The sequence below is a fragment of the Beta vulgaris genome, chromosome 7 (genome assembly GCF_026745355.1).
Source record: "Beta vulgaris subsp. vulgaris cultivar EL10 chromosome 7, EL10.2, whole genome shotgun sequence".
Taxonomy (NCBI): Eukaryota; Viridiplantae; Streptophyta; class Magnoliopsida; order Caryophyllales; family Amaranthaceae; genus Beta; species Beta vulgaris.
The window spans coordinates 14351848-14365905 of NC_079208.1; positions in this window are offsets into that span (position 1 = coordinate 14351848).

Sequence of the window (14058 nt, forward strand, 5' to 3'; positions counted from 1 at the left end):
GAAAAAATTAAACCAAATTACAAAAAGAAATTACAATTTAACGAAAATATAAACGAAAATAAATTACAAACAACACTAATAACACAAGAAAAATAGAAATCAACTAAAAAATAAATTAAACGAAATTACAAAAACAAATTACAATAAAATGAAAATATAAACAAAATAAAAAGAAATTACAATAAAACGAAAATCTAACGAAAACATAAATGAAATAACAAGACACCTAAAAATCAGAACAAAATTACAAATAAATTAATCAAATCCAAGATCCAAAGAGGTGAGCAAAATGATGATGGAATTTGTAACCCTAATATGATGGCGGTCGCAGTTGAGGAGAAATCATCTCACGGCAGAGGTTGAGGAGGAGATAGTGAAGGTACTGATGGCGGAGGTTGGTGAGCATCTTGGGCCTTGAGTATTTCAATTTTTTCCCAAGAACTAAGGAGAGATAAAATGCTGAAGTGGCGGAGGCTGAGTTCAAGGAAAGAAGATAGGAGACTGGTGTTTGTTGGTGGTGAGAAATTGAGCTTGGAATGAGTCGAAGAAATGACGTGACGAGGCGACGAAACCACGAAATGGCGGTGTTTTAGTGACTGGCAAAGACTCGTGGTGGTTAGTGTGATGGGAGTGGGGGATGAAGAGCGAGAGACGAAAGAGGAGAGAACATGAGAGAGGGGAATTAACTCTAGCCCTAGTGTGAAATGAGAGAGAGGAGAGGAAATGAGATAGGAGAGGCAAGAAGAGGTGAGGGTTTATAAGTTGGGACAACCCAACTTATCCGGACATGCAGCTCACCGGATTAGTTGAGAGAGAGGTGAGGATGGGGATATACAATGGGCCAGCTAAATTCTTAACATTTGATCCGGGCATGGGTCCAACTGATCTGGTTTAGTGGTCGACGATGGTTGATTGAGGAAGGGAGGTTTCTGGTTGAGGAACAAATCGTTTCTTGGAAGAGAAGAAAGAAAGAAAGAGAAAAACGTGAGAGAGAGAAAGGAATTGTGGGGTGCCGGTTTGTGAGAGGGAGAAGAGAGAAAATTTGTGTGTGGGTAAAATTTGGGTTTAATGTATTTATATATGTGTTTTCCTTTTGGGCTTAGAAAAAAGCAATTGGGCTTTGAATAGAGTTTAATGATGAATAGGATTGATGATTAAACTTCTAACATCACTAGTAGTGCTTTTCTGAATCTAATTAGTATTTGGATTCCTCAAGCCCATTTAAACTCCTTTTTCAAATCCAAATAGTATTTTGAATATTTTTCAAAGCATGTCTTAACAAAATATTTTAACTTCCTTAAAACCTTAAAATAATCTTTGACTCTCAAATAGTCAACCTTTCAAATAAATAAATTATATTAACTAAATTATATTTAAATATATAAATATATATATATATATATATATATATACCAAAATATATTTATAAAGTTCATAAATTTATGGAGGATTACAGTATGCCCCTCTTAAAAGAAGTTTCGTCCCGAAACTTAACAGAAAAACTCCCATGTTTAAAAAAGATTTGATATAAACTTTCATTTGAGAAATATTTGTGCTACTCATGTGCATACTTTAACAACTTTTAAACTCACTTGCGTTACTCTTGAACACATTTTCCATGTGGAGAATCTATTTATTTTGCATCAACATGTGCAAATCGCCAAAATAAACATAAAAATGCATAAAAATAGGTAAAAAGCGCGAAATTCTATCACATTCAACCCCCCCTTAAAGAAAACGAGCTACGCCCTCGTAACTCACCTCAAGGACCAATTTTGGATACTTCCACTTTATTTCATCTTTGGCTTTCCACGTTGCCTCTTCAGACTCGTGGTTAGACCAAAGTACTTTCACGATATTGACATCCTTATTGCCTGTACTACGCACCTTTTTGTCAAGAATTTTCACAGGCCTTTCCTCATATGTGAGGCTACTATCAATCTGAATCCTCTCAGGCTCTTGAACATGACGCTCATCAGGGATATAAAACTTGAGTTGGGAAATATGAAACACATTGTGCATCTTCTCAAACTCCTTTGGCAACGCCAACCTATAAGCCACCTTCCCAATTCTTTTCAATATTTCATATGGGCCTAAATATTTGGCAATTAGCTTGCCCTTTTTCCCAAATCTCATGACTCTGTTAGTTGGTGATACTTTCAAAAAGACTTTATCACCTACTGTGAACTCATCTTCTCGTCGCTTTAAATCGGCATAACTCTTTTGCCTGTCTTGAGCAGCTTGAATTCTAGCCTGAATCAGTTTGACATTTTTAGCGGTGTGGTCAATAAATTCTATCCCCAATACTATATTCTCACTAAAGTCATTCCAGCATATGGGACTTCTACACTTCCGTCCATGCAGTGCCTCAAGAGGTGCCATCTTAATACTCGCATGATAGCTATTGTTATATGAAATTTCGATCAGGTCTAATTGGTCTTCCCAACTACCTTGGAAATCAATAGCGGGAGCTCTCAACATATCCTCCATGGTTTGGTTAGTCCTCTCAGTCTGACCATCGATCGCAGGGTGAAAGGTTGTACTCATCTTTAAGGTTGTCTCAAGATTCAATTAGACCTTTTTCCAAAATTTCGAGAGAAATCTCGAATCACGATAAGAAATTATATCTTTTGAAACCCCATGCAATCTCACTACATGCCAAATATACGTCTTCGCAAGTTGTTTCTTTTTTAATGTCTCCTTAATAGGTATGAACACGACGGACTTCGTCAGTCGGTCCATAATAACCCAAATAGTATCATTGTCATTCCCCGTCCTATAAAAAGTAGTCACAAAATCCATTGAAATGGAATCCCACTTCCATCCAGGAACCTCTAAGGATTGAACCTTCCCCATGGGTCTCTTATGATCTATCTTCACTTTTTGACAGATTAGGCACTTAGACACAAATTCGGTTACCTCACGCTTCATGTTTGGCTACCAATAGATCCCCTTAAGGTCTTCATACAACTTGTCACCCCTAGGGTGCATGGAATACGAAGTGTTATGCCCCTCATTCATAAGATGTTTCTTCCAGTCTTGCCTCACTTTCCCTAGGATTCAAATTTTTTAGGTTAAGCCTTTGCATATCTCGACACAACTCCTTAGGGACTACCAAGGCACTCATGCTACGGCTCGACTTCCTACTCAAGGCATCGAAAATTGCATTTGCCTTCCCTTCATGATATTGGATGTCTAAGTCATATCTGTTAATCAACTCCAACCGCCTTCTCTGCCTCATATTGAGGTCTTTCTGGGTGAAAATGTACTTCAAACTCTTATGGTCGGTATATATCTTAAAGGTTGCCCCATAAAGGTAATGTCTCCAAATCTTCCATGCAAATACTTTGGCGACTAACTCTAGATCGTGGGGTAGGGTAATTAGCCTCACAAGGTTTCAATTGACGCGACACATACACGATTACCTTCCCATTCTGGTATAACACACATCCCAAACCATTCTTCAAAGCATCACTATACACCTCAAACCCCTTATTCCTATCAGGCAGGATCAAAACAGGTGTGGAGGTTAAACGTTCATTCAAAATCTGAAAGGCTTATTCACACTTTTCACTCCACTCGAACTTTGACTCTTTCTTCATCAAATTGGTCATTGGCCTCACTATCTTAGAGAAAGCTCTTACAAATCTCCTATAATAGCCAGCTAGACCTGGGAAACTTCTAATATCTGACACATTCTTTGGAGTTGGCCACTAACTCACAGCTTGAATCTTAGCAGGATCTACAGAGACTCCTTCCTTAGACACATAATGACACAAAAATGCTACTTTCTCCAAACGGAACTCACACTTAGAGAACTTGGCATACAATTGATTCTTCCTAAGCGTCTCCAATATAATCCTCAAGTCCTCATCATGCTCAACTTTTTTTCTCATATATAAGAATATCATCAATGAATACCACCACGAACTTGTCTAAAAACTCATGGAAAATCCTATTCATCAAATCCATAAATATGACAGGAGCATTGGTTAACCCAAACGACATTACAATGAACTCATAATGACCATAATGCGTCCTAAATGCAGTCTTAGGTACATCCTTATCAGCTACCTTTAAGTGGTGATACCCCGAATGCAAATCAATCTTCAAGAACACACTCGCTATATTTAACTGATCGAATAGGTCATATATTCTAGGCAAAAGATGTTTGTTCTTGATGGTTACATTGTTCAGTTTTCTATAGTCAATACCTAACCTCATACTCCCATCCTTCTTCTTCATGAATAATATAGGAGCTCCCCAAGGTGATGCACTAGGCCTAATATAACCCTTATCCAGCAACTCCGCAATTGCATCTTCAACGCACTTATCTCAGGTGCTGCCATACTATAAAGTGCCTTAGATATAGGTGCAGTTCTAGGAACTAAGTCTACGGTGAACTCAACAACTCTCACAGGCGGCATACCCAAAATCTCACTCGAAAATACATCCATAAACTCATTCACAATTGGGACATCCTCTATATTCACCCAAACTTCTTTACTCACATTGTAACAGCCCTCCCTAGTTAGCAGCTTATTTAAGGCTAACTCTAATTAATTAAACAAATAAGCTACTAATTAGAGATGCTGTTAGTACAGATTCCTAACCACCCTGCCCTTGGAAGGTTAAGAATCTGCATATATCTGAGCATAGTTTACGAAATCCACTTAATATACTTAACTATTACATCGTAGTCTAAGTAATTAAAAGTTGAGTCGTAAAATATTAGTTACATCACATAGTTAATATATATCATAACATCACGCAGCAGCTGAACATAAATCACGAACTTTCCAAACTAAGCTAATCTTGACCTTCAATTCACTCCTGCAAAACAACTGAATCTGCCCCCACCAGGATAGGTTCAAAGGAACAAAAACAGTCAGCTTATGCTGGTACACAAGTCCCACTAGTTTAGAAATATTAAGGTGGCGGAAAATAGACTTTAATGTTCAAATAGTATCATAATCCATGAATCTCGATATTTCTTTGCTATAAAATATTATAATACTCTTCCTTCGTAATTAGGTAGCATAATGGCATCCATACAACTTAACAAATAACTTTCCAAAAACAATACTTATACTTTTCCAAAACTCACTTAAATACACCGATACAAAACTCAAAATACTTTTAATTAGGGAAGGAACACAAATAGAACTTTTGAGGGACGTCTCCCTACTTTTCTTAACTTATGCTTGCAAGACTTCCTAGGTTATGACCCTATATAATAGAGCAATCCCCGCTCTGGAGCAATACCCGCTCTAATGACTTAAAAAGCAAACCCGCTCTACAATTGTGGTTCATCACTGCTAATGCAACTACTTCCCTTGTTTTAAAAGAAATAATCTTTAACTTATACTTAATTATATCCAAAACTTTCTTATCCAATAATCAATCAACCAACTTAATAATCAACTTATCTTAATTATCAAAATTAGTTTCGAAAACACATTTGCTACGTCAAGTTCCGCTATGTTTGGAATGGTGACATAACAACCATGTATCGAAAGGGTGTGATAGTTAACTAAGGTGATTAAAGGATGGTTTAACAAGATATGGCAGTAGGTGAAAGGTTCATAAAGTGATCTTAACGTATGGAAGATTACTTCACACAAATAGAACATAGGTCCATTTAGATGGTTCTCGGTTTGGTGTTACTAACAATGGTTCTAGGCGATGAATTAATAGAACTTCTTGAGTTTAGCCAAAGTTTAGGATTCTAACTTCATATATATGTAAATACAGTAGGTATTCATCAAGATAAATACATTGAAAGGGTCGAAGGCACAAAGGTTTACAAGTTCAAAAGCGGTTAAGCGAAAAGTCGAGTTTTAGGTGTAGTTTTCTTCTCAAAAGAGATTATATTCAATCTACGAAAAAGATGTGTTACATGGTCATTAAGCAACAATATAGGTGTATTTACAGTAGGGTATCATGGAAGGATAACAACAATGGAAGCACTTAATACCAAAACACAATCGAAATAGAAACACGGTTGAATCGGTTTTTAAGAGGAACTTGACATGCAACGGTTTTTGATTCGAAATCATCAATCACAAAGTATAATTAACATATTGAAATCACTTACTTATAACTCATTACTAAAACGGTAAGTTTCTCCACATAAAACACATTCGTAGCTCAAAAATTTCCATAAACAAGTATTATGACGAAAATTAAGAAAATAAACTTTAACGGTGGTTCTTGTGTACCTTAATTTGGTGTTTTAGGAAATTAACCCTTGCTTAGCAACTCGTACTAATCCTCCAGCAACCTCCTAAGACCTTAATATAAAAATTCATCATCTTAAAGTTAGTAATGAACCTAAAGAAATCAACTTCAAAACCGATATACCTCATGCATGCTAAAAATCAGCCATATCTCACCTTCCTTAGTTTTTCTTAGGCTTACAGTGATGAAACCTCAAAACTAACACTTGCCCAGTATGAAGGACACCTTGAAGAATCTAGGAAAGTGTTTGCATGCAAAAATTCAGAACAAAGAACCAAGGAAACAAGCTGCCAAAGACTCCTGCTGGACGCCAGAAATGGCGTGAGGAGAGAGAGAAAGAAAAGATGTGTTTTTGTGTTTGTTGTGGAATGATTTGATGATACTGAATGAGGACTTCCCCTCTCATATATACAGAATGGGTAAGGGTAAATTTGTAGTTTTCGGTTTAGTAATAGGGGTAAAATTGTCCTTTCACTTACTTATGCACTAACCAGATTTTTCTAAAGCTTCAACTTGGATTTTCTTTCTTAATTCCTTCCTAATCCTTAATTATTATTAGCTAAATCTCCCCAAGTATACTACATATCTTAATGAAGGTATCTTAACCTAATCAACTCCTTAATCTCACTTCCTCGACTAACACATCCATATCAACTACTAACACAAATCCTATAATTCCGAGGCAATATTCAATGTTCCTAGCATAACTCATAAATTACTTAATTATCACATAGCTCATGTTATTAGTTAACTAATAACACAAATTATCCACGTTAGCAACAAATTCATATAACATTTATTTACACTTTTAAAATTCGGAGCGTATCGATTACAATTACTTAATCGTCATTAACTTAATTAATTACGGATTATTGATTCTAATATTAGCTTAATAATTCAGGCTATTACACTCTACCACCCTTAAAGAAGTTTCGTCCCGAAACGTACAACATACCTTGGAACAACTGGGGGTATCACTCTTGCATATCTCTTTCTTTTTCCTAAGTTGCTTCTTCCGTTCCATGATTAGTCCACAATACTTTAACTAAAGGTATGGTTTGGTTCCGCAACACTTTTTCTCTTTTAACTAGAATCCTTATAGGCCTCTCCTCATAACACAACGATTCGTTTATCTGCAATGGTTCGTAGGATAGTACATGTGAAGGGTCATGTATATATTTCCGTAGTTGCGAGACGTGAAAAACATTGTGCACCCTAGACAGTTCTATTGGTAAGGCTAATTCATATGCGACTTCACCGATTCTTCGCAAAATCTCAAATGGTCCTATGAATTTAGGACTCAATTTTCCTCGCAGCCAAATCTTTTCACCCCTTTAGTAGGTGAAACACGGAGAAACACTTTATCCCCTTCTTTAAATTCCAATTTCGTTCTCCGTAAGTCAGCATATTTCTTTTGTCGATCTTGTGCGATTATCATTTTCTCTCGATTCCCGAACCTGCTCCATTGTATCTTGAATCAACTCAGGTCCGACTGGTATCCCTGGACTTACGTCATCCCAACAAATAGGTGTTCGACATTTACGCCCATACAAAGCTTCATATGGAGCCATACCAATGCTAGATTGATAACTGTTATTATAGGAAAATTCTATTAATGCCAATTTACCTCCCAGGAGCCTTTAAATTCCAATACACAGGCTGCTAACATATCTTCTAATATTTGGATTACTCGCTCCGTTTGCCCATCTGTTGCTGGATGGAATGCTGTGCTAAATTTCTGAGTCGACCCCAAAGCTTCTTGCAATTTCTCCCAGAAATGTGACAGGAACCGGGTATCTCGGTCCGAAATAATGGTGGTTGGAACGCCATGCAATCGAACAATTTCTCTATATATGCATCTGCTAGCTGTTTCTTGCTCCAAGTTACTCCCATGGGAATAAACCGAGCTGTCTTTGTCAATCTGTCCACTACACCCATATAGAATCATTTCCCCTTCTTGATTTAGGTAATCTGATACAAAGTCCATGGAGATCGAATCCCATTTCCATTCCGGTACTGGCAGTGGCTGCAGCAATCCCAACATCTTCTTTCGCTCAAATTTTACCTTTTGACAAATTAAACACCTTGCCACGAACTGTGAGATGTCTCTCTTTAACCCTTTCCACCAGAATATTCTTCACATCTGAATCATTTTATCTCTGCCTGGATGAACTGATAAGCACTGCTATGTGCTTCCTTCAGAATTTTATTCTTCAATTCCCGTCATTAGGAATCACCATCTTCCATTTAAACGAATATTCCATCAGCATATTCTTGGAAGTCCGTCATCTCATTCTTTTCTATCTTTGACTTCAACTCCTTGATGAAATCATCTTTATCCTGCTTTTCCCGAATTTCTTCAAAGAGAGACGGTTTCATCATAATTGCATTTAATTCTCCTTTAATTGACCTCTTGCAACCACTGCAAATCAATTGTACCAGCTCGTTATACAACTCCTCTGGCACGATATCAATGCATTCACTTCCCGACGAGGTCTTCTACTCAGAGCATCTGCAACTTTATTTGCTTTTCCCGGATGATATTGAATATCTATATCATAATCTTTAAGTAATTCCAACCATCTCCGTTGCCTCATATTCATTTCTTCTGGGTGAAGATATATTTTAAACTCTTATGATCAGTATAAACCTTGCAAGAGACTCCATATAAATAATGTCTCCACAATTTCAGTGCAAAGACGACTGCTGCCAACTCCAAATCATGCACAGGATATTTTCTCATGAATCTTCAATTGCCTGGAAGCGTATGCTATAACCCGTTGGTTTTGCATTAGCACACATCCTAATCCTGAGGCATCACTATAAACCTCAAATCCTTCTATACCAGAAGGTAGAGCTAAGACTGGAATGCTAGTCAATATTTCTTTCAACTCTTGAAAAGCCTTTCTCACATTTCTCCGTCCACTGAAATCTTGTATTCTTCTTGCAAATTCGTAATCGGAAAGCTATTCGGAAAAATTCTCCACGAATCTTCTATAATATCCAGCAAGCCCAAGAAAACTTCTAACTTCCCCAACATTGTAGGTGCAGGCCATTCTTTTACCGCTTTTATCTTTTCAGGTCCACTGCTATACCTTCTTTGGTTACAACATGTCCCTAAGAACATTACTTGATCCAACCAAAATCACACTTACTCAGCTTTGCATAGAGTTTCTCTCTTCGCAATATTTCTAACACTCCTCTAAATGTTCTTCATGCTCTGCGATCTTTAGATACACCATATATCATCAATGAAAATTACCACAAACCGATCGAGCAAAGGCTTAAAGTACCTCTGCATTAAATCCATAAAAGCTGCTGGTACATTAGTGAGTCCAAACGGCATTACCACGGACTCATAATGCCCATATCTAGTTCTGAATGCTGTTTTCGGTATATCTTCCTCCACGATGCGCATTTGATGATACCCCTAGATTTCCAGGAGATTTACTAAAATATATGTATGTAAATCTAGGGGTTTCACTAAAATATAAGTATTTTAAAAAAAATCTAATCCTTTCCCAAAACCAACTCAAGTTATAATTTCCGAATTTTGTTTTCTCTCCATTTTTCTTTTTGAACGAAAAAAAATCTGATTTACTAAAAATAATTCTGATTTCGAAAATTTTATTTTTAAAGGATAAAAATCTAGTTTAAAAAAAAATAGTTTCATAAAAATATATGATTTATTATAATTTTACTTTATTTTCAGAATTTTAAATTTATAAAATCTTATTATAACAAAATAAATTTCATAAAATAGTTACAAAAATTTGGGATATTACACAACGCGTATATGTTCTATCAAAGGCCCATTTTTCCAAATGATTGAATATATGGTCAACTCTCTGATGCATAAGATTATGGCACATAAAGCAAGGACATTGTAACTTAGATTGACCTCCACTACTTCCCGTAGCAAAAGTTATAAATTCTCTAATTCCAACATTATACTCTTCGTCCCTTGGCTTGGACATCCATATCCAACTTCGATCCATTACTACAAACCAAGTGACAACTGGTACAGTTCAAAATAAATAAATTATTTCTAAACTCATCGATTCAATTTTTTTAATAAATTAATTATCTCTCTTCATTACCGTACTAACCCATCAACAATTTTGATAAATTGGATAAAACCCATCAGAAAGTCAGGATAATTCTTGGTTATACAACTCTATATTCAGAAAATTATGAAATACTTAGAGAGAAAACATAACAGTCATTCCTATGTAAAACTCAGTCTTTGACATGGATGAAAAGTGAGGATAACAAACAAAAGAGAAAACAGAATTGGAGTTCCGATAACTCCAAAGCTCCATACCAAGATCAATGTTGTCCTCAATTCAAAATAGCAGTAAATTATGCCTCCAGATTAATGTTGTCCTCAATTCAAAATAGCAGTAGTAAATTCTATGTCTTTAACTTAGATTTATGCCTTGAACAATTATGCCCTCGAAAACTCGACAAATTTAATCATTCACTTGTTCATAAACCTACATTCGCAAGCAACCTGGACATCTTTCACACATCCTGGTTAAAGCCAATCAACCCAACAAGCCTAGAAAAATAGGAAGCTAAGAAGCCACCCAGAAAACACCCAAGGGTATTGAAGTAAGAAGTTGGTACCTACTTGCATGCATAAGGAAGGGGGGAGGGCTGACCACCCTGGCCCAAGTTGTGGCCCTTTATATTATAGGCTATCTCTCATAAAGATTAAGTTGTAAACTTATAGTAGCATAATATACTTGAATGTTTAACTTGCTTCAGCATTAGCATTGCAGTTGATTATTTGCTTGTATGCAATGAGCCTCATGTTCAAATCCTATTAGCACACTGATCTTTTCTGTTCTAGAAATTACCCTTTTCTTGTCTTTTTCATTGATTATTTCCCTTTCATCCGTTTACAATCTAATCTTCTTTATATTATTTTTTATTTACTTTTCATAATAATATCACTAAATGTTTCCTTTTTCTACTCAATTCCAGAAGTGTTACTTTATTTGTTAGAATACAGATCAACATGCAGAAAAGATTCGATGTATTAATTGTATTCTAATTTTGTATAACAATACATCCTATAATAGTAAAGAACAAATAACCCACCTTCATGTACTCGCCCAACATTGTAGTAACTGATTAAATTTAGAGACTTACATATTAGTGAAATCATTGTAACGCTACACTAGCAGCAGAAAATGAAGATTAAATTACCAAAATTGATTAAATTAACATAATTTGAACAAAGGGATAGAAAATTAACAAAATTAACGCTACACTAGTGCCACCAAAATCAGTTTTTTATGTATTAGGAATAATAAGGGATAGAAAATTAAGAATTACCTTCAATTGTCGGTAACAATGGCGATTATGGTTGTCGGTTTCTCCCAAAACGACTTGCTCGGTAGAATGAACTTGCGAATTCCAATGAATATTTCCACGAAGTCTGCTGGAATCAACCAAGGGGGGGAACAAAAGATGAGAGCCGGAGGGGGGAACCAAAGATGAGAGCTGGAGGTGGGAGCCGAAGGGCGGAACGGATGTGGAAATCGGAGGCGTTGAGCGAGCCGAGTAGAGTTCTTGGTTCAGTACTTTAGTTGCAGAAAATTGTAAATAAAAGAAAAAGGGTTTACGAAGGGTAAAGAATTTTGTTCCTAATTTCTAGCTAAGTAAACGGTTATTTTTCAACATAATTATTTTAACATAGTTTTTATTATTAATAATAAAGCACCACGTTCCCATAAAAAAAAAAAAAAGCACCACATAATAATTTTATGGCAAAGATAACACACATGAAGATAAGTGTTAACTGATATATCATCGATACAAGCTAAAATAACAGTTCTTCTGTCAAAACGTTAAATTTATACTTTACATAATAGTTGCTAAGATAAGAGTTAATTTAGCGGTGTTGTATTTGCCCTTTTTGTAGTAGTGTGAGAATCCCATCCTTCATCTCTCATCTTTTGTAGATTGATCTTGGTTACATCAACCATGGCCATAGCATTAACAATGTCTTGATCATGTTTTTGCAAAGGCACACTAAAAGCATTTTTTATCCCAAATATAGAAGCCATCAAGTGTGCCACAAACACAAAATCAAGCACATTCAAGAAGTGTGTAAGACCTTGTACTTTTGAATCAATTGCATCAGAAACTTCACCAATTTTATCGAGTGACTCAAGAATTGAAGGATACAAATCAAGCACATTGAAAATTGTTTTCAAGTGAGACCCCAACAAATGTCACAAGGTCTACTGATACATATTGATTAAGATAACAAGAGCATTCAAAGTAAGAAACAAGAACAAAGGAAACAAGAACAATCGAATGTATCTAACCGGTTCAATTTGATTGAACAACCACCACTTTCACAACCCAATTACCACCAAACTAAGATCAAGTTATAACGATAAGCTTCTAACTTGCATCCACTTTGAGTTTCAATCACTAATTCAACGATTAAGTGATAGAATTAAGCAAAGATTTGTAAATGGTCTAAACTGACCGATAGGAACAATAAGCACACAGCTTAAGGTTTTGAGTATAACTCTTTCAATTTTCATTCAAATGACTTAATTCCAAAAGGATAGCAAAGCTAACATATTTGTTTACATTGTGTCCAAATTTCGGCTGATTTGGACTTCCCTAGCTATGCCAACTAAGCTAATAAAATACAAGATACAAATATTACAATCTTTCCAGCACACTTCCTACCATTGTTGTTAAAATCCCGATCCAGATCTTACGATTCTACGATTTTACGATCCTGGAGGACCTCACCGATCCCGATCCTACGTAGGATCTTAATTTTGTAGGATCTTTGGATCCTGCCTAACAAAAAAAAATCACATGGTAGGATCTTAACACGATTCTACGATCCTACGACTCTACGATCCGATCCTACCGTATAAAAATCATAAAGTAATTTCACATATTATATTTCTCCTATTAGATTTTGGTCGCATGTTACTTCAATCTTATACTATTGAAAAACTATCATCATTTGCTAATTAAAAAGTTCATTATTAATATGTGTAAATTTTTAACATGATGTTCTCACCATATTTTAGTGTAATTATCTCTATTTCACCGAATCGTAGGATCTTACGATCCTATGATTCGATCCCACCGATTCGATTCTACCAACCCCTACGATCCAAAGTAGGATCCCGATCCTGATAACATTGCTTCCTACAAACTAGCTTAGTCACCCTATTGGAAGTACAAAACAGAAGAACTACCAATGGAATACTAAAGTAAACATATTAAACTATAAACCTTCAAAAGCTTGTACCATTTGCAGCACAAATCATTGCTGCCCAAAAGCTTCAAAGGGAAGCTAGGAGAGACGCCAGAACTGGGGCAGCAGCATGCCTTCACATGAAGTCTTCTTCTTTCATTGGTTTTGGCTTCCCTTGCCCATGTGGTCTTCATATGGGTTCATACACTTCCCAAGGGCTTCAATTCAGTAGGAGGTGGCAACCAAAAGCAACAAAAACATCTCCTAAAACTAGCTTATACAACCGGATTATAAGAGCTTATACTAGCTTAACTCTTAAAGCATGATTAACATAACTTAAGCATGTACTTAGGCTACTAATCACTTACTAAACTTGATTACCAATACATAATGATGTTTAAGGTGTCATTAAGTATTAACTAATCGTGCTTAAGTAGAGATTAACATGGGATTAGCCTAATCAAGTTGCTTAAGTAAGGTTTTAGAATAAACCGAGCTAGTTAGGCTTAGAAATTGAACCTCCTTTACCATGTTCTCCTTTTGATCATGTAGAAGAAGACCTTGGTTGCTTAAGC